Source organism: Monodon monoceros, unplaced genomic scaffold, assembly GCF_005190385.1.
Source record: "Monodon monoceros isolate NGI ecotype Baffin Bay Population unplaced genomic scaffold, NGI_Narwhal_1 Super_Scaffold_4, whole genome shotgun sequence".
NCBI classification, from domain to species: Eukaryota; Metazoa; Chordata; class Mammalia; order Artiodactyla; family Monodontidae; genus Monodon; species Monodon monoceros.
The window spans coordinates 6,725,695-6,748,500 of NW_021703781.1; the positions used below are offsets into that span (position 1 = coordinate 6,725,695).

Consider the following 22,806-nt stretch of genomic DNA (forward strand, 5'->3'; position numbering starts at 1 on the left):
TCCGGGCAGTGGGACACGCGGGCGGGCCGGCGGCTGCCCCCGGGAGGAGCCGGGCACCCCTCGGGGGGCGCAGGTGTGCGTGCTGGGGCGAGGGAAGGGAGGGTGCGTGTCCGTGCGCGCGTGTGTAAAGCCCGGGGACCGAGCGCGGCCGGAGCGCGGCGAGCGGGCGGGCGGCGCACGGGCTGGGTCCCGGGGCGCCTCGGAGCTGCGGGAGTCGGGGGACGCGGGGGCGGCCGGTCGGGCCTGTCCGGTCGGTGGGGCTGGGATCTTCCGGGCAGCCAGGGGCAGGGTGCAGACCCGGTGGCCCGTGGGGCGCGGGGGCCGGCGGGGACGCGGGCAGTTGCCCGGAATTCCGCCGCGGCGCGGTTTCTCGGACTTGACCCGCGCGCCATCACGCAACCCAGGGATTCGCCTACTTGGCGTGGCCGGGGAGGCGGGGCAGGATGTGCCCCCAAGTCGAGGTGCTGCGCAGGGGAGGGGGAGTCGCCTCCGTGGACACCGCGGTGCCTGGGGTTGGGGCCATTGGTGGTGCTGTGATTGCTCGCAGAACGTGGAAGGGATGGGAAGCGAGTGTGTGTGTGCGTGCACGCGCGCGCGGGGGTGGCGGGGGACAACGCGAACGTGTCGTTCTCTAAATGTTGGCTTATTGAACGCTGAGTGCAGCAAAGTGTGTGCGTGTGTGTGGGTAAGGGCAGGGTGGCTGCCCGGAATTTCCACACTGGGTGGCAGCAGGGGAAGGTTGGCTGCACTCTAATACAGTTTTTTCTCCGTAAGTACCTCTTGGCACTGCTCCTTCCTGTCGCTGATTTGTTCGAACCCTGCAGGTACTTCTCAGGCTGAGGCTTTGCTCACCTCGAAGCTGGGACTGGAGAGCCCCTTGGCAAAAGAAAATGCTATAACTTCTTGTCAAGAGCACCTGGTTAGCGTTTGCAGCATCCTTTTGGTCTTTCTTTTCCCTGCACTTATATCCTCCTCTCTGAAGGCTATTCCCTTACAGGATTCCCCGTCATCATCCCCCCCACCCCCAGGACTGCAGCTTCTCCTGGCTCTTCTTTCCCCAGCAGTGAAAAAGCTGCCACTGCCCAGTTACAGTTACCTCCACAATCACAGAAAGTAAGAGAGATATTTACGTTTTGAGATATTAACCAGATAGCAACTTTTAGGTGTGAAAGTAGCCTAGATGACGCATTTGGGGGCTGAACAAGTGAAAACAGTACATTTGTCCAAGAACATTTGTAAGTGGCCAGTTTTTCCATTTTGCTCTTCTAATTTTTTTTTTTTTTTTGTGGCACTCAGTTTTGCTTTGCTGGGGTAGGGCGGGGAGCCTTTCGAAAGGATAAAATCCAGGGTACACATCAGATGGCGACTGATTTGACCTAACAGCTGCGCATCATGCACCATTACATGTGCTGTTGGTGGTACTAGTGGTCCACCACCCAACTCTGAAGAGCCAGTTCACCAAAACCTTGCTCATGGGGAATATTGTAAGCCTACTAGGAATACAGTTTACTTTTTTTTTTTTTAGTGGAAAACTGTCTATATGGTTTTTAAATAACTAATAAAAAGCCATATGAAAAGATGTTTCTCAGTACCATGACATTTTTTGTTTGGGTGGATAAAATATTTAGTTGCTGTGTAATTCTTAAATTCATTTTTTTTTTCAAATGCCATAGGGTTAAAATTAGCTAGAAAATTTTGGAAGGCTCTGTGCACTCAAGGGCTTCCTGCAGGCTTAAATGTTAAGCCGAGCTCATGGAGGTGGTGTTATCAGAATACTTAATGGGGGCCGAGCTAATGTGCTTGCTGATGGGGTTCTGTACATATAAAGTAATGTTAAGTCTGTGCCCCTGGACAGCTGCCTGTCAGCCCCAGTGACACCTTTGATAAGTGGCTCCTGGCTAGAGATCTGGCAGCCCTGGGCTGGGATTTTTCTTTTAATAAAACATCCGTAGGTTGTTGTGCTGATGATAAATGACCTTGAAGGAAGTAGCGTGGTGGAGCAGGGGAGTTTTTTTTGGTGTGGCATGAACATCTAAGAGGAAAACATGCCTTCCCCTCTGTATTTTACAGTTTCAGTGCAGAAATTCTCAAACCCTTTACTATTCCTCTGTCTGCTGCCTTTGCTCCTTTCCATTTTATTCTCTTAACCCGAGAATGTTGTTGGTTCAGAAATGTTAATGGAGTTAGGAATGGAGAGGATGTAGTTTTTAGCGGTAAATCCATCTGTGTTTTTTTTTCCTGGAGCATTTTTTTTTTCCTCTGTTGCATCCAGTCTTGTCAGTATGAGGTTCTTCTTCTTCTAATTCTTTTTTTTTTAAGTAGCCCAGGGAGTATTAACAACCTGTACCTCTACGTAAAACGGTTACAGATTATGGATAAAGCTGTTGTGCTTAAAAAAAGTGTTAGTCATTAAGAGGCCAAAATGGTGAATTTGACTGGCCATTTCGTATATTCTGAGTAGAGCACCTTAAGTAGTCTCTTGGATTTTTATTCAAGCATCGCAGCTCACTGAAGAATCTTTGGAATCTTTCTGTCCACAGGAAGTTTTCTTCTTCATTCTTCTGGAAGAGGTTTGTGATCACTGTCAAGGGAAGCAGAGGTGAAATCTTTAAGGGACTGTGTCCGTGAGTTATGTCTGCTGCTGTGACTTAATTCTTCATTTGTGAATGAGGGTCTTTTCACTGTATTTAGCCGCTGCTGGTCCCTCTCCCAGCTCTTTTCCATTATGTAATTGTGAGTTTGCTAACATTCCTTTCAAATGGTTACATAGATGAAAGATCATCTTCCATTCAGTAGCTTTCCCACCAGCTAGAAGCAGGCCCACTCTGATGTGTTTCTTTTTTTTTTTAATCTATCTATTTATTTATTTATTTATGGCTGCGTTGGGTCTTCATTGCTGCGCGCAGGCTCTCTCTAGTTGTGGCGAGCGGGGGCTACTCTTTGTTGCGGTGCGCAGGCTCTAGGCGTGCGGGCTTCAGTAGTTGTGGCTCTCGGGCTCTAGAGCACAGGCTCAGCAGTTATGGTGCACGGGCTTAGTTGCTCCATGGCATGTCGGATCTTTCCGGACCAGGGCTCAAACCCATTTTCCCCTGCATTGGCAGGTGGATTCTTAACCACTGCACCACCAGGGAAGTCCCTGACGTGTTTATCTTTGAGAGAAATTAAGAATACATATGTGTAAACTCTGGACGTGCTGGGACACTTAGAAGAATCCTATCATAAAATATGCCTTCAGCCCATAACGGATTTATTCACTGTCATTTCCAAACATATCCATGATTTGGAATGTGTTGTTTATTTTATTTTAAAAATGTCCTTAACTTACCAATATAGCAATGAACTGGAATTCCTTGACTTTAAGAAAACCATGATGTAAAATAACCTTTGTCTGGAGTTGATTTTTCTAAGTACTTTGCCTTTCTTTCATTTGTGTAAGCACAGTGAAGTTACTCTGGGGATATACTGTGTCATGTAATTTTGCATTTATGCATAGGTTGAGACTTCAAACTTAGTCCTGGCTGCAAAAATTATTCTGATAGGAATGCTTTGAGCTTTCCTCTGGCCTTCCTTTGCAGAGTGAACTGTTTCACTGTACATTTCTTCCCAGTGCTTCCACATCTTTCTTGCTATTGATAGGAAGCATCTTAGAAAGGATTTAGCAGTTAATGGTAATAATCATAAAGTATAAATGCCACTGCACAACACGGTGAAATAGATCAGGCTGGAATGTGTAACCCCAGTTTGTAGAGGTCCAGGAAGGTTAATTGTACCAAGTCAGTTGCTCAGCAGTGCAGAACCAAGACTAAAACTCAGATCTTAGGATGATGTCCTTTCCAGGAGAGAAAGCCTGCTTTATCAGCGGCTGAAGCATGCTTTTGGTTCACAGGAGACAAACAGGGGACACAATCAGTTTTCTTAGCCATAGGAATGTCACAGAGTACAAACAAAAAGATTCTGGGTGAGCCCTTTTTGCTCCCCTGATACTGAAGGCATGAGGATCTTTTGATAGATAGGCACTGTGGTATTTTTTCAAGGAACTGATGGAAAGCCCACCCAGGCTTATTTTTTCATGTATTTTTCTTAATCTAGAAATTAGTGTGTACACATTGGCAGGAAGGGCAGGATCTGAAACACTTAGGGCGCTAATTTATTTGACATTCCATCTTGTTTGTCCTTTGGCTTTAGATAAGTGTTTTTATCAAGGCTGAATTACCAGAGAAAGGATTACAACTTCTAGGTGACTGTGATTCTGTAAATAGCCCTTGGGGAAGAAGAAGATGTGATGAGGCACACATTTGTCTCCTGAAACTCTGACATTATGGAGATTTTTTGTTAATTTAGAAAAACATTTGTCAAACACATTCTATGTGCATGGTGTGATAGTAGGTGTTAGGGAAGCATTCGAAATAAGGAAAAAAGTGGTCTGCAATTATAATTGCAAAGAAAAGATTTAGAGCCTGGCGTGGAACAGCTAGAAGGAAAAAGCACATGTAGAAACTCTAGGATATTTGGGTAGGAAGAGACCTTTGGAAAATGTTATCTGAGACCTTTGGAAAATGTTATCTTGTCTACTCCTGCGTCTCCCTCCCCTGTCATCTTGCAGATAAGGAAAAGCTCAGAGAGGTGAAATGATTTGGCCCAGTGTCACACTCCAGGTTAGTGGCTGTCTTGGTTTGGGCCGCTATAACAGAATACCACAGACTGGGTGGCTTAAACAGCAAACGTATATTTCTCATGGTTCTGGAGGTTGGGGAGGCCAAGATCAAGGTGTCAGCAGATCCAGTGTGTGATGAGGGCTCCTTCCTGGTTTGCAGATGGCTGTCTTCTTGTTGTATCCTCATTTGGCCAAAAGAGAAATCATCTCTCTTGTGTTTCTTCTTATAAGGGCACTAATCCCTTTCATGGGGGTCCCACTCTCATGACCTAATTACCTCCCCCACTTCCAGATACCCCACCTTGGGAGTTAGGATTTCAATATAGGAAACATGGGGGGACGCAAACATTCAGCCCATAATAGCAGCAGTAGAGTAATGCAGAGGGTGTGAAAAATCTCTGAAGAATTGCCAAAAAGCTAGTTCATCAGCACACCATTCTTCTTTGTAGAGTAGATCTAAACCCACCTGTCCCATTTTATGCGTATCGTCACCTTCACAGGGTTCACTGTCTAAATCTACCCTCTTGTCCTTCTAGCTCTGACAAGGATGTTTTGTCCCTCCTTTCTAAAGCTGCAGTCCCTCGTGTGTCCTAGATCTCAGCACAGTACTTGCTCACTGGTCCAGGACTGGAATCTTGCATGAATTCCATCCTTTCTCTGCCTCCTTCTCCACTTGTTCCTTCTGGTTGATCTTGAAGCATGCTAATTCTCCCATCTTAAAATTTCTTTGTTTGACTCTGAGACCATTATCTAGCTGCTCAACTCCTCCAGATGTGGTCTCCACCCACTGCTTGTCTCCAAGCTGCCTGGTAATTGTTACCTAGCTTCTCTTGTTAAAATCACTTTAGTAGGTGATATTACCAGTGATTGCCTCGCTTCTGTGCCAAATCTAAACATTCCTCTCTACCCCTATTCCTTTAGCCCTGAGACACTCTACTAATCTTGCTCTCCTTTTTGAAGCTCCTCTGTTTGGCTTTGGAGCTAGGATATATTGAGTTATTTTTATACATTTACGATCATGCTTTTTGGGGGTTCTTTTCACTCCGTCTACTCTTAGTCTTTGGTTGTCCCAAAAGATGCTATCCTATTTCTAGTTCTTGCTCTTCTGCCTTCGTGAGCTTATCTGTGCCACAAAGTCTGGGATCCTTGGAATAACAGAGTTTGAAAAGCCTTAACAATCGCTTCATCCAGCTCTGGGAGCCAGAGGAATGCCAGGAACTTTCCCAAAGCCATTTCTTCCTGTAGAAGAAAGCCACCCAGATCTGACAGCCTTTGGGCTCTCATTTCCAGCTGCCACGGCCTCTGTGTTAACTCCCCTCCTACTTCTGGACACACTGTCCTGAGCACACATGTATTCTGTCCCCTGAGTGGCTCTTCCTCCTGGTGGCTCTGCGTTGGCTGTGGCTTAGAAGCACCAGTGTGATCCACATCTCCAGAAGATCTAGGTCTGAGGCCTGAATCCACCAGGACCTAGCTTATGGACTTGAGAAAATGTTAAAAAATTCCTTAAAACCTAAAGATAATATTAGGCATCTCAGAGGGATTGTTTAAGGTCATATGATAGAATTTATGTGCAAAAACCTGTTACAGAGTTCGGCTCATGGTACGTGCTCAGTGCATTTGTTTAGTTCTTTCTGATCTCTTCGTATCTAATTTGTCATCATCTCCTATCGTGATTTCCCTGGCAACCTAGCTCAGGTTTAGATTTCTTTCGTACCCCAGTACTTGTTCTAGCCTTCATCCTTCCCCTCTCCTCCAGCCACTGAAGCCCCCCTTGAATTCTCCTGCCATTTGCATCCCCCTAATACCCTTGTGTTCTCGCCACCACTCCTCAGTTCCAGGTTCCTGTCACACCCAGTCTGACTTCTCTCCCAGGTTCAGGACCTTCTATAATCTGATTCTTGACACCTTACTTGGGTTCCCCATCCTGCAAAATCTCAGCCTTGTGAGGAGATACTGAGGGGAAGGTGACTGAGACAAGTGACTAAGGCGAGAAAGAGGATAAAGGAAGGATGAAGTGAGTCTGAGTGATTGGGGCTGCCCGGGAGAGACCCTGGGTTCCTGTCAGAATCCGTACTCTTTTTCTTTTTTTTTTTTTTTTTCCAATTTATTTATTTATTTATTTATGGCTGTGTTGGGTCTTCGTTTCTGTGAGAGGGCTTTCTCTAGTTGTGGCAAGGGGGGCCACTCTTCATCGCAGTGCGCGGGCCTCTCACTATCGTGGCCTCTCTTGTTGCGGAGCACAGGCTCCAGACGCGCAGGCTCAGTAGTTGTGGCTCACGGGCCCAGTTGCTCCGCGGCATGTGGGATCTTCCCAGACGAGGGCTCGAACCTGTGTCCCCTGCATTAGCAGGCAGATTCTCAACCACTGCACCACCAGGGAAGCCTATCAGAATCCATACTCTTCACGTGAGAAGCTTCTAGATGGTGAGGTGACTTCCAGGGCATCACGGGGCATCTAGTGCAGCGGTTTTATCCACTTTCATCTTTATTTTTAAATGTAATTTAATTATTACTTTTTTTTTTACTTTCATCTTTATTAATCATGGGAAGAACATTGGAACGGGGACTCTGCCAGTCAGTGGTTGTGTGACCTCGGGATTGGCGGGGTCCCATAAGAATCCTTTCAGGAACCGTACAATGGGGACTTAGTTACCTCTGAGGGGCTCTCTGCCATGTTAAGAGTCCTGGGGTCAGCCGGACTCAAACTATTTAGAAGAATGAGTGTAATAAAAACCTTGCCCTTGAACTGGACATGCGTAGTTTGTTGTTTTTTTTTTTTTTTAACAGTATCATCCATTGTCATTTATTTGTAATAAGCAATCAGACAGATACATTAGATTCAGAATCTAGAAGCTGAAGCTCAACTTATTTTACATATTATCTTTTTTCCCTTATTCTTTCAACACGTATATATTTTGTACCTATGATGTGCTGTGTGTAAGAAGAGCCTAAGCTATTACTGTGGATTAAAAAAATTACATGTGAATAATTGGCTACTTAGAAGTTCACAGGCAAATAAAGGGCCCGTAGCACAAGTGTAGAACATCACGTAATACATTTCGTGAACGCATGTTGGACGTGCACACTGTGAATGATGCTGGCATCTGTGGATATTCTCATCCTGGTGGGTCACAGCATCGGCAGCTAAACTGCGATCGTCTTCCTCTCCATGGTCTCAGCTTTGAAGTGCTTCTCTGGCTTCCCGTTATTACTTGGGCCGGTGAAGACTTGACCCATATTTCTGGGGCTTCCTAAAATGTGATAGATAGTTGACCCAGATAAAAGGTGTTCTTCCTGCTTCCTGTGGCCCAGTAAAAGTCCTCTAGTGATGTTTCTGTAGTGAAGTGGAAACCTGAAGCTCTCCCTGTTGCTGACCTGGAGTGTTCAGAAGGACCGGCACGTGGTTACCTTCACGCCCGTTATCCAAACAGAGTTCTGTCCAGAGAGTGGGAGCCACTGACACGTGTGCCCAGGTGAGACCTCCACTAGGTGGCTATGCCCAGGCACCTACTGTCACCAAGCGATCATCAGTATTTGCCAGTTTCCTGAAGAAAACCTCAAATCTCGCTGGGGACCTAAGGCAGTTGCAGGGCAAAGTGAGTGGAACAGCAGAAAGTGCTGTAGGAGCTCAGAGGATGATGGGTCTGGGGAGGGTGGAGGCAGGAGTTTCCTGATCAGTGCTGTGAGCGACACTTGTCCACGGGGATAAACACTTCTTAGTGTGATTGTTGAGCCAGGGACACAGGCCCACCATCGCCATCACCCTGGGAGGAAGGACAAGTCTATGTGGTCAATTTATTTTTTTCTACTACGGTAAGCACTTTTTTTTTTTCCTTAAAGAAGTTTGTTATTTTAAAAGCTTTTTGGCACACTGGTTCCACTTCTAATGAAATTTTTAATTGTCTTATTTCCCTCTGAATTTAGAACCAGGCTCGTAAAGTTCACATGAATCTGAATTTCACTCGTATTTAATACATAACCAAAGACGTAAAGTAAAAGATATATTTTGAGAGCACAAAGAAAAAGAGATAAGAAAAAGGAAAAATTCCAGGAAATAAATCAAATCCTTAGTGTTGAGTAAACTGGGCCACTGTTAAAATAGGTACTGAGTGTCACACTGAGCTTCTAGCCGTTAAAAGTTGTGCTCACTTATTTTCCACAGTGGGTTTATGGTGATCAAAATATGACTTCTTTTAAATTTCACTAGAGTCTGTATTTATTTCACATTAAAAGAAATTTTGAACACACACACACACACAAAAGAAAGATAGTAAGATAATACTCCATATTTCTTTTTATCAAATTTTGACCGTAAAGTACTTCAGGGACACGTACAATTATGAACCCATTGGGTAGAGCCCAGTTTCTTTCCCCGCCTTTCAGAGAAGAACAGCATATTGAAGGACGATTGGGGTACTTGAAACATTTAGCAGAGACACACGGTCGCCCACACTCACTGGATTGAATCCTCGGTGCTCTTCTACCTCTGGACACATCTGACATGATTTGAAACGTCCATAAAGCAGTGCCCACAGTTGGGAGTTACGATCAGCTTACAAGTTCTGGCTTATAGGTTCAGTGACACATGAGGAGAACATTTCCTCTTGAGTTACAGACAAGTGAAAAAGCTGGGATGAATTGTTTCGGATTGATGGCTGTCAAAGGAGTTTAAGGCATCCAGTTCCACTGCTGTCCTCTTTGTGACAGTAAAGGGGGCCATCATTTCCTGAAGATGGGGTATTATTATTGAGTTCAAAGGTCTTGCTGCTGCTACAGAGAACAGCATCACTCAGAAAAGCCCGCAAAATCAGCCTAGCTTGAGTCCTACTCACGCAAAAGAGGATGGGTGAACGAGAAAAGAAGAAGAGGGAATTGTGGTCTCACCCCTTCCCGCTTCAGCACCCTGTTTTCTTTCTTTCCTCCCCGTGGGACTGCTTTAGTACCTCTCTCTCTCTCTCTCTATCTGATTGAGGTACAGTTCATATGCACAGTTATGTTAGTTTCAGGTGTACAACATAATGATATATTTGTATGTATTGCAAAAGGATCACCACAGTGTCTAGTTAACATCCATCACCACATGTGATGAGACCCTGTAAGATCTTCTCTTGTAGCAACTTTCAAATACACAGTACAGTAGTGTTAACTATAGTCACCATGCTGTAAGTTACGTCCCCAGGACTTAATTTATTTTATGACTAGAGGTTCGTACCTTTTGACCCCCTTCACCCATTTCACCACACCCCCCATCGCTCCTAGTAACCACCAGTCTTTTCTCTGTGAGTGTGGTTGTTTTGTTTTCGTTTTTAGATTCTATATATAAGTGAGGTCATACTGTATTTGTCTTTGTCTGACTCATTTCACTTAGCATAATACCCTCAGGGTCTGTCTGTGTTGTTGCAAATGACAAGATTTGATTCTTTTTATGGCAGAGTAATATTCCATTGTGTGTGTGTGTGTGTGTGTGTGTGTGTGTATACATACATATATATGTATATATATAATACCACATTTTCTTTATCCATTCATTCATCAGTGGACACTTAGGTTGTTTCCATGTCTTGGATATTGTAGATAACGCTGCAGTGAACATGGGGATGCAGATAACTTTTTGAGTTAGTGCTGTTGTTCCATTCAGATAAATACCCAGAAGTGGGGTTTTTAGATCATATGGTATTTCTATTTTCATTTTTTGAGGAGCCTCCATACGTTTTTCCGTAGTGGCCGCATCAGTTTACGTTCACACCAACAGTGCACAACGTTTTCTTTTCTCTGCATCCTCACCAACACTTGTTATTTCTTGTCTTTCTGATAATAGCCATTCTAACAGGTGTGACATGATATCTCAGTGTAGTTTTTTTTTTTTGTGTGTGTGTAGTAATCTTGCTTTTATTTATTTTTTTTAAATGAATGGTTAATTTTATCTTTTCCAGTTTTATTGACATATAGTTGACTTACAGTACTGTGTAAGTTCAAAGGGTACAGCATAATGATTTCACTTACATACATCATGAAATGATTATCACAATAAGTTTAGTGAACATCCATCATCTTATATAGATACAAAAATCAAAGAAATAGAAAAAAACTTTTTTGCCTTGGGATGAAAACTCAGGATTTACTCTTAACAACTTTCATATATAACATACATCACTGTAGTTTTGATCCATCATTTCTTTGGGTTCATTTTGAAATATTTGTTGACTACCTACTATGTGCCAAGCACCAGGCTGGGTGCTGGGACCCAAGTACCTCCGAGCTTGTTCCTGAGCTTCTTATGTCTCTGGTGGGTGGGATGGGGAATGCGGAGAGAGTGAACATGAGGTGGAGAACTGGTGTGGGAGAGGATGCTGAAGAGGGAGGGATCCATGCCTGGTAATTAGGATGGTCCAAGGCTTCATGGAAGAGGGCAGCGTTTACAGGCGCAGAATTTTCAGACTGTAAAGGGACTTCTGGTCTACCTCCATGATTTGTGGTGATGGAAAATGAAAGGGCCTCAGGTCTGCTGGCTGTCATTTATTTGGCTCGGGATAGCCACCATGCATATGATTCTGGGAGCAATTCATTTAGTCCATAAAAGCAGTTGACTGCTGTTGTACAGACCAAGAAACTGAGCTGCAGGCAGTGAAATTACTTACTCAAGGGCAGTTCGTGAGTAAGTGATGTTGGTGGTGAGCCCAAGGTCTTTCTGATGCCCAAACCCTCTTCTTCCCTTCCCTCCTTCCTTGTTTCCTTCCAGTCGTCAGGGAAAATTATGAGAGACTGAATTTGGCCAGTAGAAAAAAAGAATTGAGGGTGCCCCGTCTACCTCACTCGCTCATTTGAGTTATCTCTGCCTTGCGTTTATCTTTGAGCCGTTTTACAACTCTGTAAGTTGTAGAAAACTGATGGTAATGGTTCCTGGATGTTGGATTCTTGATCAGATAAAATGCAGATTCTCTCTGGTGGAATGCAGGTGGGGATATTGAGCAGTTTTGCACTTAGCAAGCAAATTCGTTTCAGTTTTCCTGATGGGTGCATGTATTTTTGTGTTCTTTGGATTTTCCTTTGAACGTGTGGTGACATCATACTGGTTCTTGCATTTAATGATGAATTCAGTAAAATCTTAGACACGTGTTCATTTTACATTCGTTTGAGTGTTGTTTTTACCTGTAAAAAAATATCTTTAATGTCACTCATATGCCCTTTAAAGATGGAAAGGATTTTGATGAATTGGGCTGAGGAGGTGGGCAGACAGGGTCCCGGGGGAGAAGGGGTGTGAGTAGAGGCATTGGGTCGGTACTCTCTGTTTTCTCATCTCTGATGCTTGTTTTCACTTGTCTCTGCCCTGCTCTGTGTCCAGCAGGCTCCTGTTTCCGCTGGGCGCTGGGAGATGTCCCCTCCGATTGAGGGCTGGTACCAGCTTCCCACTGTGGCTGGTCACTAGGTGTCTCTCCGCCTCTGTCGGGCCCTATCACCCTCCACGCCCACTCCTTGGTCCCTGCCTTAAATGCCTTTCAAAGAAGCCCTTTGAGATTTCTGTTTCCTTTCTTGGCAAGACTCTGATGGAAACATCCAGAAACACACGGAGCCATGTTTGGGAAAGAGACTCTGAGAGTGTGCGCTGGGGTAATCCCGGGAGGGTGGGAACCTTGAGGCCACCAGGGACAGGGATTTATGCTTAATTCACAAGGTAAGAAGAGGCCTTGAAGTGATCTTTTTTCTCTCCTCTCTAGGGAGGGAAATGGGTCAGAGCTGTCTGTTAGGAAGATTGATGTAGCAGCAATTTATAAGATAAATTGAGATATAGAGAGATCAGAGGGAGACCGGAGCTGAGATGCCTGTTAGGGACAGTCACCGTGGAGTTGGCGCAAGATAATTCAGTCTGAGTTTGCATAGTGCTTGTGGGAATGAAAAGGAGGGGGAGGTTTAGAGATGCCATGGGGGAAGGATGTACAGGACTGACTGGTAACTGATTCGATGTGAGGAGAAGAAAAAGACAAGGATGAGCTTAGGAGACTCGAAGAAATGTGGCCCAAGTGCAGGTTTTAAGGGAAGGCAGTGGGATTCGTTTGGGACATCCTGATTTTGAGGTACATTATAGACAGACGTGCATCCCCCTCCAAATGATACAGTAGGAGTCTTAACCCTCAGGACCTCAGAATGTGGTCTCCTGTGGAGACAGGGTCTTTACAGAGATAGTGAAGTTAAAATGAGGGCATGAGGGTGGGCCCTGGGCATAAGGGTGGGCCCTAATCCGATATGACCTGGTGTCTTTATAAAAAAGGGGAAATTTGGACTCAGACACATGAAGAGGGAAGCTGATGTGAAGACACACATGGAGCAGGCCACGTGAAGACAGATGCATTGGCGCCGTGCATCTCCGAGCCAGGAGATGCCGACGGCCTCCAGAAGCCAGGAGGGAGGCCTGGAACAGATTCTTCCTCACAGCCTCAGAAGGAACCAGCCCTGCTGACACCCCGATCTCAGACTTCTGGCCTCCAGAGCTGGGAGGCAATACATTTCTGTGAAGCTGTCCAGTTGTGGTGCTTTGTTAGAGCAGCCCTAGGAAACAATACAACGGGCAAAGCTGCAAACCTGGATGTCGTGTTTGCAAGAGAGGATGGGCCTAGAGAGACCTAGGCCCATCCTCTTAGGTCGCCATTGGTGTGATAGCAAAGCCACGAAAATGGGTAGGATCTCAGACAAGGAGCACGTAGAAGCAGAGGTGGATGATGCAGGAGAGCTCTTTCCCCACCCGTTGGTGAGAAGGAGGAAGAGCAGAGGTGGTAGCTTGAGGGGGGAGCAAGGTTGACGGAAAGTTACTGATTATTTCCCTTAAAAAAATTTTTTTTTTAAAAACTTTATTTTTATTGGAATACAGTTGCTTTACAACGTTGTGTTAGTTTCTGCTGTACAGCAAAGTGAATCAGTTATAGGTATACATATATCCACTTTTTTGTTTCGCATGGGAGAGACCACAGTCTAGGTTATGGTGGAAAAGGTATAATTGTTGGAGCAAGAGCCTAGGTACAGGCCAGGCTAGAGACTGCCCCATCCTCCACCTGCCACCATAATTGGGCACACAAATAAACAGATGCATCCCCTCTTTTAGCGGATAATTACTTACTGCTTTACCTAATCTGAGAGCACACGCTATTTTCGTTTGGTTTTCAGTTAGCTTTGCAAAATTTCATTTTCTGCTGGGGACCTTGCAGTAAGCAATTAGAATTAGAGCTTCGCTGGTTCTAAGCTGGGCGCATTCTGTTTGGATGTTGCACAGTGTCGGTGATTAAATAATCCAGCTAGCATATCTCACTAGGACGAATGGGAGAAGTTCATCTTGCTAGTGGTTTTATTTTTTTCCCGTAGCTACTGATTCAGAAAGATTGCGGGGTTTGTATACGTATTTACAAATAACTTTTAGCAAATGGAATATATTAGAACAATTTTATGACAGCTCAATCAGAGGAACATGTCAAAATATCTTAGGAAACAAAATGATTCTGCTGGTAGCAGCTGCCCTTGGCTGTCCTACTGTGATACATAGTTTAGCTGGCTAAGTAAATTTCTGTAATGTTTCAGAAAATTAAGCAATTTGCATTTTTCTGAGATATTTTAATTCCCATAAAACTTACATTTTACTGTAATTGGCAGTATACCGCATATACAATTTATAGCTTGCAAAGATCTGTTTTTTAAAAAAAATTTGAACAGTAAAGGTACATAGCATTTAAATGTGCAAATCCCAGTCGGTTTCATACTAACACCAGTGATAGAAAAGTAAAAGCTTTCAACAGATATCTGTGCTTAACAACAAAGAATAATCTTAATCTCTTCGGTACCTTAGTCATTGCCCACCACGCTTTATTAAAAGGAAACTCCTTTTGAGATGATGGTTATGATAGGGTCTTCTCAGCTAGCCAGACCACATGCTGACCATGCATCCAGCAGAATTAAAAGTATGTCACCTTTTGCCCCTATCAAATTAGATACATTTTACTTTCCCTAATGTATATAGATATGTAATATATATATATGTATATGACAAATGTCAATTAAATTTCTATAATCTGTCACTTTTTAAGACCTTTCTTCAATCAGTAATGTACTAGGTGAAGTGTTCAGTCATGTTCTTGGCTTCTCAGTCTCTTCTTGCCCACCTGTGCCCAGGGCTGCCAGGATTTGCTGGGCATGAGAGGTCCTCATAGTTTGAAGGTCAAGGAGTCTACCTTTCTACTGTTCCACGTGCCAGAATTAAATTTTAGAATGGGCCCTCACTCAGACTTACCCAATCACACATATTCAGTTCTCACCCCTTTCTTAGAGAATGAAATCACTCTTGTGCGAATGTAAAAGAGGGTTTGGGAAACTAAGGGAGGGAAAAGAGGGGTCGGACCGAATAATCTGGAGGCTTCTTCCTCTCTGACCCCTGGGACTCTACCATCTTTCCGCCTGGTTACACTGCTTATGGGTACTGGTCCAGAGAAGGGGAGATGAGGCAGTAACACTCAAGCACAAATTAGATGATGGGGAAATAGCTTCCCAGCATTTTCATTATAGAATGATAAAGAAACAGCCCTATCTACTGTCGGTGGAACATCTTCTAGTTTTGGTCCTGCCAAGGACATTTTCTACAGAACAAAATTTTGAGAATTTCATATGATTGGCAGAACAAGAAATAGGGCATAAGTTCTGACAAACAAAAATATTGCTCTGGAAAGGCCCCAAGCAAGGCCATGTATGTCAGTAGAAAATGGTGCCAGTGATTCCGTAATGATACCAGTTTCCTGCAGTCACGCAGTAGGGATGGAGCAGAGAGATCACTTCTCCATTTCTCTCTACATGTGGGCAGACTGAAGCCCAGAGTTTTGTTAAGAGGGGGTGCTATGTATATAGGTAACCCAGATGACTGAGGATAAAGATACAGAAATGGATTTTAAGATCTCAGCACTAGAGATGGTTTATGGTGTTGCCCTCTAATATGAATAATGGAGCAAACTAAAATCTGACCAAAAGAGCCTGCTAAATAAATCAAGGAGAAGGACTTGCAGATCTTTGCGGAAGCGAGAAAATGAGTAATGGCACCTTCTTCCGCTTGTTCAGACAATCAAGAGTCAAGAACTCTGCTTGATATAGCGGGACAGCTTCCAAGCAGGGGCCCAATACTGTGGCTAAATGGAGTCTTTTTTTTTTTTTTTGACATGGTAAGTTTGTTTGTTTGTTTATTTATTTATTTATGGCTGCGTTGGGTCTTCCTTGCTGCGTGCGGGCTTTCTCTAGATGTGGCGAGCAGGGGCTACTCTTAATTGTGGTGCGTGGGCTCCTCAGTGCGGTGGCTTCTCTTGTTGTGGAGCATGGGCTCTAGGCACGCGGGTTTCAGTAGTTGCAGCACGCGGGCTCAGTAGTTGTGGCTCGCGGGCTCTAGAGCACAGGCTCAGTGGTTGTGGTGCATGGGCATAGTTGCTCCGTGGCATGTGGGATCCTCCTGGACCAGGGCTCGAACCCGTGTCCCCTGCATTGGCAGGTGGATTCTTAACCACTGTGCCACCAGGGAAACCCAGTGGAGTCTATTTTTAAGGTTAGATAAATTCAGCCAATTTTTATATGGGCAGGGGAAAATTATTGCTCAAGTGTTTTTGATAAGATTCTGCTATGCCATGAACTGAAATACTGAGAGCAGAACAGGTTTTCATATGAGTGAGGAAGAGAGAAGAAAAACTACTATAAATTATAGGAGACGGAGGCTATATTTTTTGGGGTAGGTGATGAATTAATAAATTTTCAGGCTTTCATTTTTATTTACTTCCACAGTTGGCTTGTGGTTTCTCCAGTTCATCATAAAGGCTATAAATATTGGATTGACTGTATGTTAGGCTGATGTTTTCATTGAATGGTGATATTATGAAGGTACTGGATGGGACCATGATTATCTATGTATGCATATTCCTGCATTCAACAAAGATGTATTCACTACCGCCTGTGTGTCAGGTGTTTGTGGGGTGCTGTGAGCTTGTCTTTTTTTTGCGGTACGTGGGCCTCCCACCGCCGCGGCCTCTCCTGTCGCGGAGCACAGGCTCCGGACGCGCAGGCTCAGTGGCCATGGCTCACGGGCTCAGCTGCTCCGCAGCATGTGGGATCCTCCCAGACTGGGGCACGAACCTACGTCCCCTGCATCGGCAGGCGGACTCCCAACCACTGTGCCACCAGGAAAGCCCTGAGCTTGTCTTAAAGGTTCCTTCTTTTGTATTTTAAAATAATTTCCATAGAGTCACTAATAAGTCTGCTAGACTGGAAAGAGCTGAGGCTAGAACCCAAGGGCTAACCTAAGATTTCCATCTTAGTCTCTGTCAAATAAGTTCTATGTTGTGTATAATCAGCCAGCCCACATTTTTCCATTTTATCCAAGGGGAAATTAATGAGGATGATCAAATGCTGGCTGAAAGCTCTCGTATTTGCATCTGTAGAAATAGAATTTATACATAAATTTATGTATTATTATTACCATGATGATGTTCTTAGCATTTCTAAATACATATATGTAAGGCGTTCTACTTGACTCCATGGAAATAATGAGATATATAAGACATAGTCCTTGCCTGCAAGCAACTCTTCCTAAGATTCATTTATTTGCCTTTTGTAGACTCTTTTCCTATTAATTTTTTAAGTAAATAAAAAAAACTTTTAAAATAAAAAATGTAGTATATAACATTCACATACAGTAAGATACATGAATCTTAAGTATATGGCTCGATGAACTTCTGCAACGTGAACACTCGTGTGTAACCATCACTCAGATCAGCCCTTGAAGCCTCCCTCAGACCCACCCCCAGTAGTCACCTGCCTCTCCAGAGGGAGCTGGTATTCTGACTTCTAGCAAAATAGACTTGTTCTGCCTGTTTCTGCGCTTTACGTAAATGGAATAGTGTGATATGTGCTCTTTTGTGGTTTCTTCTGCTTAATGTTGTATCTGTGAGATGCATCTCACGGTGCTCATTAGTGTCATTGCTCAGTGCCACACCTTGTGGGTAGACATTGAGTTGTTTCCAGTTTTCATGATTATGAATAAAGCTGGTATTGATATTCTCAAACATTAAATATTTAAGTGAATGCCTGAAATTCAGGTATGTGTACATTCTGTTGGATATGTACCCGTGAGTGGAATTGCTGACTGGAGTGTACATAATGCTCAGTTTTTTTTAAAAACCATTTTCTTCAGTTGAAGTATAGTTAATTTACAATGTTGTGTTAGTTTCAGGTGTACAGCAAGGTGATTCAGTTATATATATATATATATATATTCTTTTTCAGATTCTTTTCCATTATAGGTTATTACAAGATATTGAATATAGTTCCCTGTGCTATACAGTAGGTCCTTGTTGTTTATCTATTTTACGGATAGTAACGTGTATATGTTAATCCCAAATTCCTAATTTATCTCCCCTTCTCACACTATCCCCTTTGGTTACCATAAGTTTGTTTTCTGTGTCTGTGAGTCTATTTCTACTTTGTAAATAAGTTCATTTATATCATTTTTTAAGATTCTACATATAGGTGATATCATGTGATATTGGTCTTTCTCTCTCTGACTTCACTTAGTATGATAATCTCTAGGTCCGTCCATATTGCTTCAAATAGCATTATTTCATTCTGTTTTATGGCTGAGTAATATTCCCTTGTATATATGTACCACATCTTCCTTATTCATTCATCTGTCAATGGACACTTAGGTTGCTTCCATGTCTTGGCTATTGTAAATAGCGCTGTTATGAACATTGGGGTGCATGTACCTTTCGAATTATAGTTTTCTCTGGATGTATGCCCAGGAATGGGATTGCAGGATCATATGGTAGGTCTATTTTTATTTTTTTAAGGAACCTCCATACTGTTCTCCATAGTGGCTGTATCAATTTACATTCCCACCAACAGTGTAGGAGGGTTCCTTTTTCTCCACACACTCTCCAGCATTTATTATTTGTAGACTTTTTAATGAACACTCAGCTTTCTAAACAGTTTTTTTTCCTACAAAGTGGTTGTACCAATTAATGCTCCCACCAGCAGTACTTAGTAAATGTTAGTTTCCAGAAAAATTAATCATTATGGTATATTTCCTTGTGGTCTTAATTTGCATTTCATGATGACTCATGATATTGAAAATGTTTTCATCTCTGTCATGGACATTTGGATGTACTCCTGTGAAGCACCCGTTCAAGTGAGAGCCTATTTTAAAAATAAAGTTGTCTTTTATTAATTTCTTGAGAGCTTTTATATATTCTACCTATGAGCCTCTGGTCATGTATGTCTCTTGCAGATATCTTGTCTGATACTGTTGCTTTTTCACTCTTTTTAGTGGTGTTGAGCTGCAGCTTTTATTTTAGTGAATTTCAGTTTATCAGTTTTTTTGTTCATGGTTTGTGCTTTTTGTATCCTGTTTAAGAAATCTTGGCTTACCTACCCAAAGGCCATGAGGATATTCTCCCATGTTATCTTCTAGAGCTTTTTGTTAAATCAACTTTGACATTTAAGTCTATGACCCAAATAGAATTGACTTTTTTGTTTGTGATTTGAGGTAGAGATCCCCTTGGATGTCCAACTGATCCAGCACCAGTTACTAAAAAGACCACCGGCTTACCCACTGCATTGCAGTAGTGTGTTTGTAGTAAATTAGGCAGGACTGTCTATTTCTGCACTCCCTATTCTGCTTCATGGGTCTCTCTGGCTTTTCTTGCTCCAATGTTATAAACTTTAAAGTGTTCTGGTTTTATATTGTCTTGTTATATGTTGGTGTTAGTCCTCTAACTTTAATCCTTCAAAATTTTCTTTGATTTTCTTGGATCTTCCATTTCTGTTTAAATTTTGGAATTACGTAGCTTGTACGTTTCCACAAAATAAACTGCTGGAATTTTTAATGAGATAGTATTGAATCTATATATTGTTTTGGGAAGAATTGACATCTTCCCAATGTTACTTATTATTCACAATCTATGAATATGAGTTAACCTTCTATTTATATTTATGTATTAAATTTCTCTCAGTAATTACACTTAGTTTTCTAGGAGAGTTTTGTACAGTTTTGGGATCAGTTTATTCCTAGGTGTATGATGTTTATTGATGGTAATGTAAATGGTATCATTTAATAATTGTTACCTAGAATACAAAAATATAGTCGACTTTAGGTATTGACCTTGTATCTAGCAACTTTGCTAAGTTCATTTATTAATTCTTATAGTTTATCTGTGGATTCTTTTAGATCTTCTGTGTATCCAGTCATGTCATCTGTGCATAATGACCATTTTCTTCTTTGCTTCCCGATTTTTATTTTTTATTCTTGACTCATTGCACCGACCAGGACCTTAATAAATTTGAACTAGAAGATATGACAGATCTTTGATCCTTTCCCTCAGATTAAGGGAAAGCTTAGAGAATTTCATCAAGTATGATGTTTGCTGTGGTTTTCTGAGAGGTTTTGTTTTGCTGCTTTAAGCATTTGAACTCTGCTTGGTTTGGGAGTCTAACCCTGTGCACATACAGCTTAAAAATATGTGGGTTTAAATCTATCGTCTTACTGTTATTCCATTAGTTCTTTGTACTTCTTTATTTTTTCATTTTTGGGTTTTTTTAGATTAATCATTTATTAATAAGCCTCTATGAGCTTGTGAGTTATACATTCTTTTATTATTCTTTTAGTGTTTATACTAGAGATTATAACATGTATCCTTAATTCATTAGCATCCACTTTAAATGAGTACTTTTATAGTTTTCTGGACAATGCACGGACCTCAAAGAAGTTTAATTTCATTTACCCCCCCTCCTGCTTTCTGTGCTGTTGTGTTGGTGTATTTTATTTTAATTCTCTCTATATCTTTAAACTCCACAAGACATTATTATTGTTTTTAAAACAGTCATTATTCATTTAGATTTACCAGTATGTTATACTGGCTTGTACCTTTCATTCCTTCCTGCATTACCATGCTTACATGTGAGATCATTTTTCTCCTGTCTGAAGAACTCCCTTAGGATTTCTTTTATCCTGGGTCTACTAACAATAAATCTGCTCAGTGTTTGTTTGAAAACATCTCTATTTCTCCTCATCTGATTATAGAATTGGCAGTTGCTGGTGGTTTTTCTTTCAGCCCTTCTGGCTTTTATTGTTTGTATTTGAAAGGTCAGCTGTAAGTCTTACTGTTTTTTTAATTTTTTTTTTTTTTTTTTTTTTTTGCGGTACATGGACCTCTCACTGTTGTGGCCTCTCCCGTTGCGGAGCACAGGCTCCGGACACGCAGGCTCAGTGGCCATGGCTCACGGGCCTAGCCGCTCCGCGGCATGTGGGATCTTCCTGGACTGGGGCACGAACCTGCGTCCCCTGCATCGGCAGGCGGACTCTCAACCACTGGGCCACCAGGGAAGCCCTTTAATTTTTAAAGGAGATATTTTCATTCTTTTTATTGTGTTTGGTATTTGTATTTGCGGCTTGATATTTTTCATTCATTTTGGAAAATTCTTGGCCAGTATTTCTTCAAACATTCCTTCTGTCTCATTCTCTCTCTCGTCCCTCTTTTTGGGACTCCAATTATACATATTTTGCTCCTTTTCCCCATGTCTTTTTTGCATTCTCAACTGTATTTTCACTCCTTTTTCTCTTTGTACTTCAATCTGGATATTTCCTTCTCACCTTTCCACCAGTTCACAAATCTCTCTGCTTTGTCCAGTCAGCTGGTGAGCCCATCTACTGAATTCTTAAATTTTTAGTTATTTTATTTTTTAGTCATAAAATTTGCATTTGATTCATTTTCTAGATTTAAATTCTCTTGTGATATTCTTTCTGTTTTCGCCTGTCTTTAAAGATATTTATTATAGTATTTTTGTAATATCTATGTTGTCCCTCTCCTCTTCCCTCTCCACACTGGTATCCACTAGGTTGTTTTCTACATTGGTGAGTCTGTTTTACTACATATATTTATTTGTTTTATTTTTTATATTCCACATATAAGTGGTAACACAGTATTTGTCTTTTTCTGTCTGACTTATTTCACTAGCATAATACGCTCTAGGTCCATACACATCGTTGTAAATGGCAGAGTTTAAAAGACTACCATTCTTATACTGAATTGCTTTTGCAGAAAATTAGTTGGCCATACTTGCGTGGGACTATTTCTGGGTTCTGTATTCTGCTCCATTCATCTATGTGTCTGTGTGTCCATCAGTACCACACAGTCTTGAATCCTGTAGCCACCTAATAAGTATTGAAATCAGGTAAAATGTTTCCTTCCACTTTATTCCTGTTTTCGAACATTGCTTTACCATTGTAGTTCCTTTGCCAATCCATGTACATTTTAGAATAGTCTTGTCTATATCTACCAAAATATCTCACTGGGATTTTGATAAGAATTGCATTAAACCTGTATATGAATTTGGGGTGAATGGGCACCTTGACTATATTGGGTCTTCCAGTCTGTGACCATTATACCAGGTGTTTTTTTTTTTAAATTAATTAATTTATTTTTGGCTGTGTTGGGTCTTCCCTGCTGCCTGCGGGCTTTCTCTAGTTGCGGCGAGTGGGGGTGGAGCCTCTCTTGTTGCGGAGCACAGACTCTGGGCGCGCGGGCTTCAGTAGCTGTGGCACGTGGGCTCCGCAGTTGTGGCTCGAGGGCTCTAGAGCGCAGGCTCAGTAGTTGTAGAGCACGGGCTTAGTTGCTCCGCAGCATGTGGGACCTTTCCGGACCAGGGCTTGAACCCGTGTCTCCTGCATTGGCAGGAGGATTCTTAACCACTGTGCCACCAGGGAAGTCCAACACCAGGTGGTTTTGATTTGGCTTACTGTGCCATTGTAGAAGGTTCTTCCTGCCTGACTCCCTTCTGTTAACATTCCACGCTTTATTCAGTGCACTATATTTCTTTATTCCTTTTAGCTGAGTTTTTTTTTTAATGGGCAAATGTTAATTTCACATCCTTTCTCCTTGATGATGACAATGAGCCTCCATTGCCTTGTTCTACACAGAGTTTGTGGTGTGATCAGTCAACCGTACAACTAAGTCACTAACAAATTCAGCGTTCTATGCCTTAATATACCCCAGACGTTGAACTTTTTGGCTCAGAATTATATATATATTTTAAAGACCTCTTCACAGCAATCTCCGTCGGTGGCACTAGTACTTGGCTTTCTTTCTGGG

The 22,806-nt window shown here is 42.5% G+C and overlaps 1 protein-coding gene across 1 annotated transcript in view; it reads left to right on the forward strand.

Annotated features, from left to right (window-relative positions):
* The window catches only part of RYR2 (ryanodine receptor 2), a 721,906-nt gene that overhangs the window by 181 nt on the left and 698,919 nt on the right, over window positions 1–22,806 (forward strand). The gene's annotated exons all lie outside the window — the stretch shown is intronic.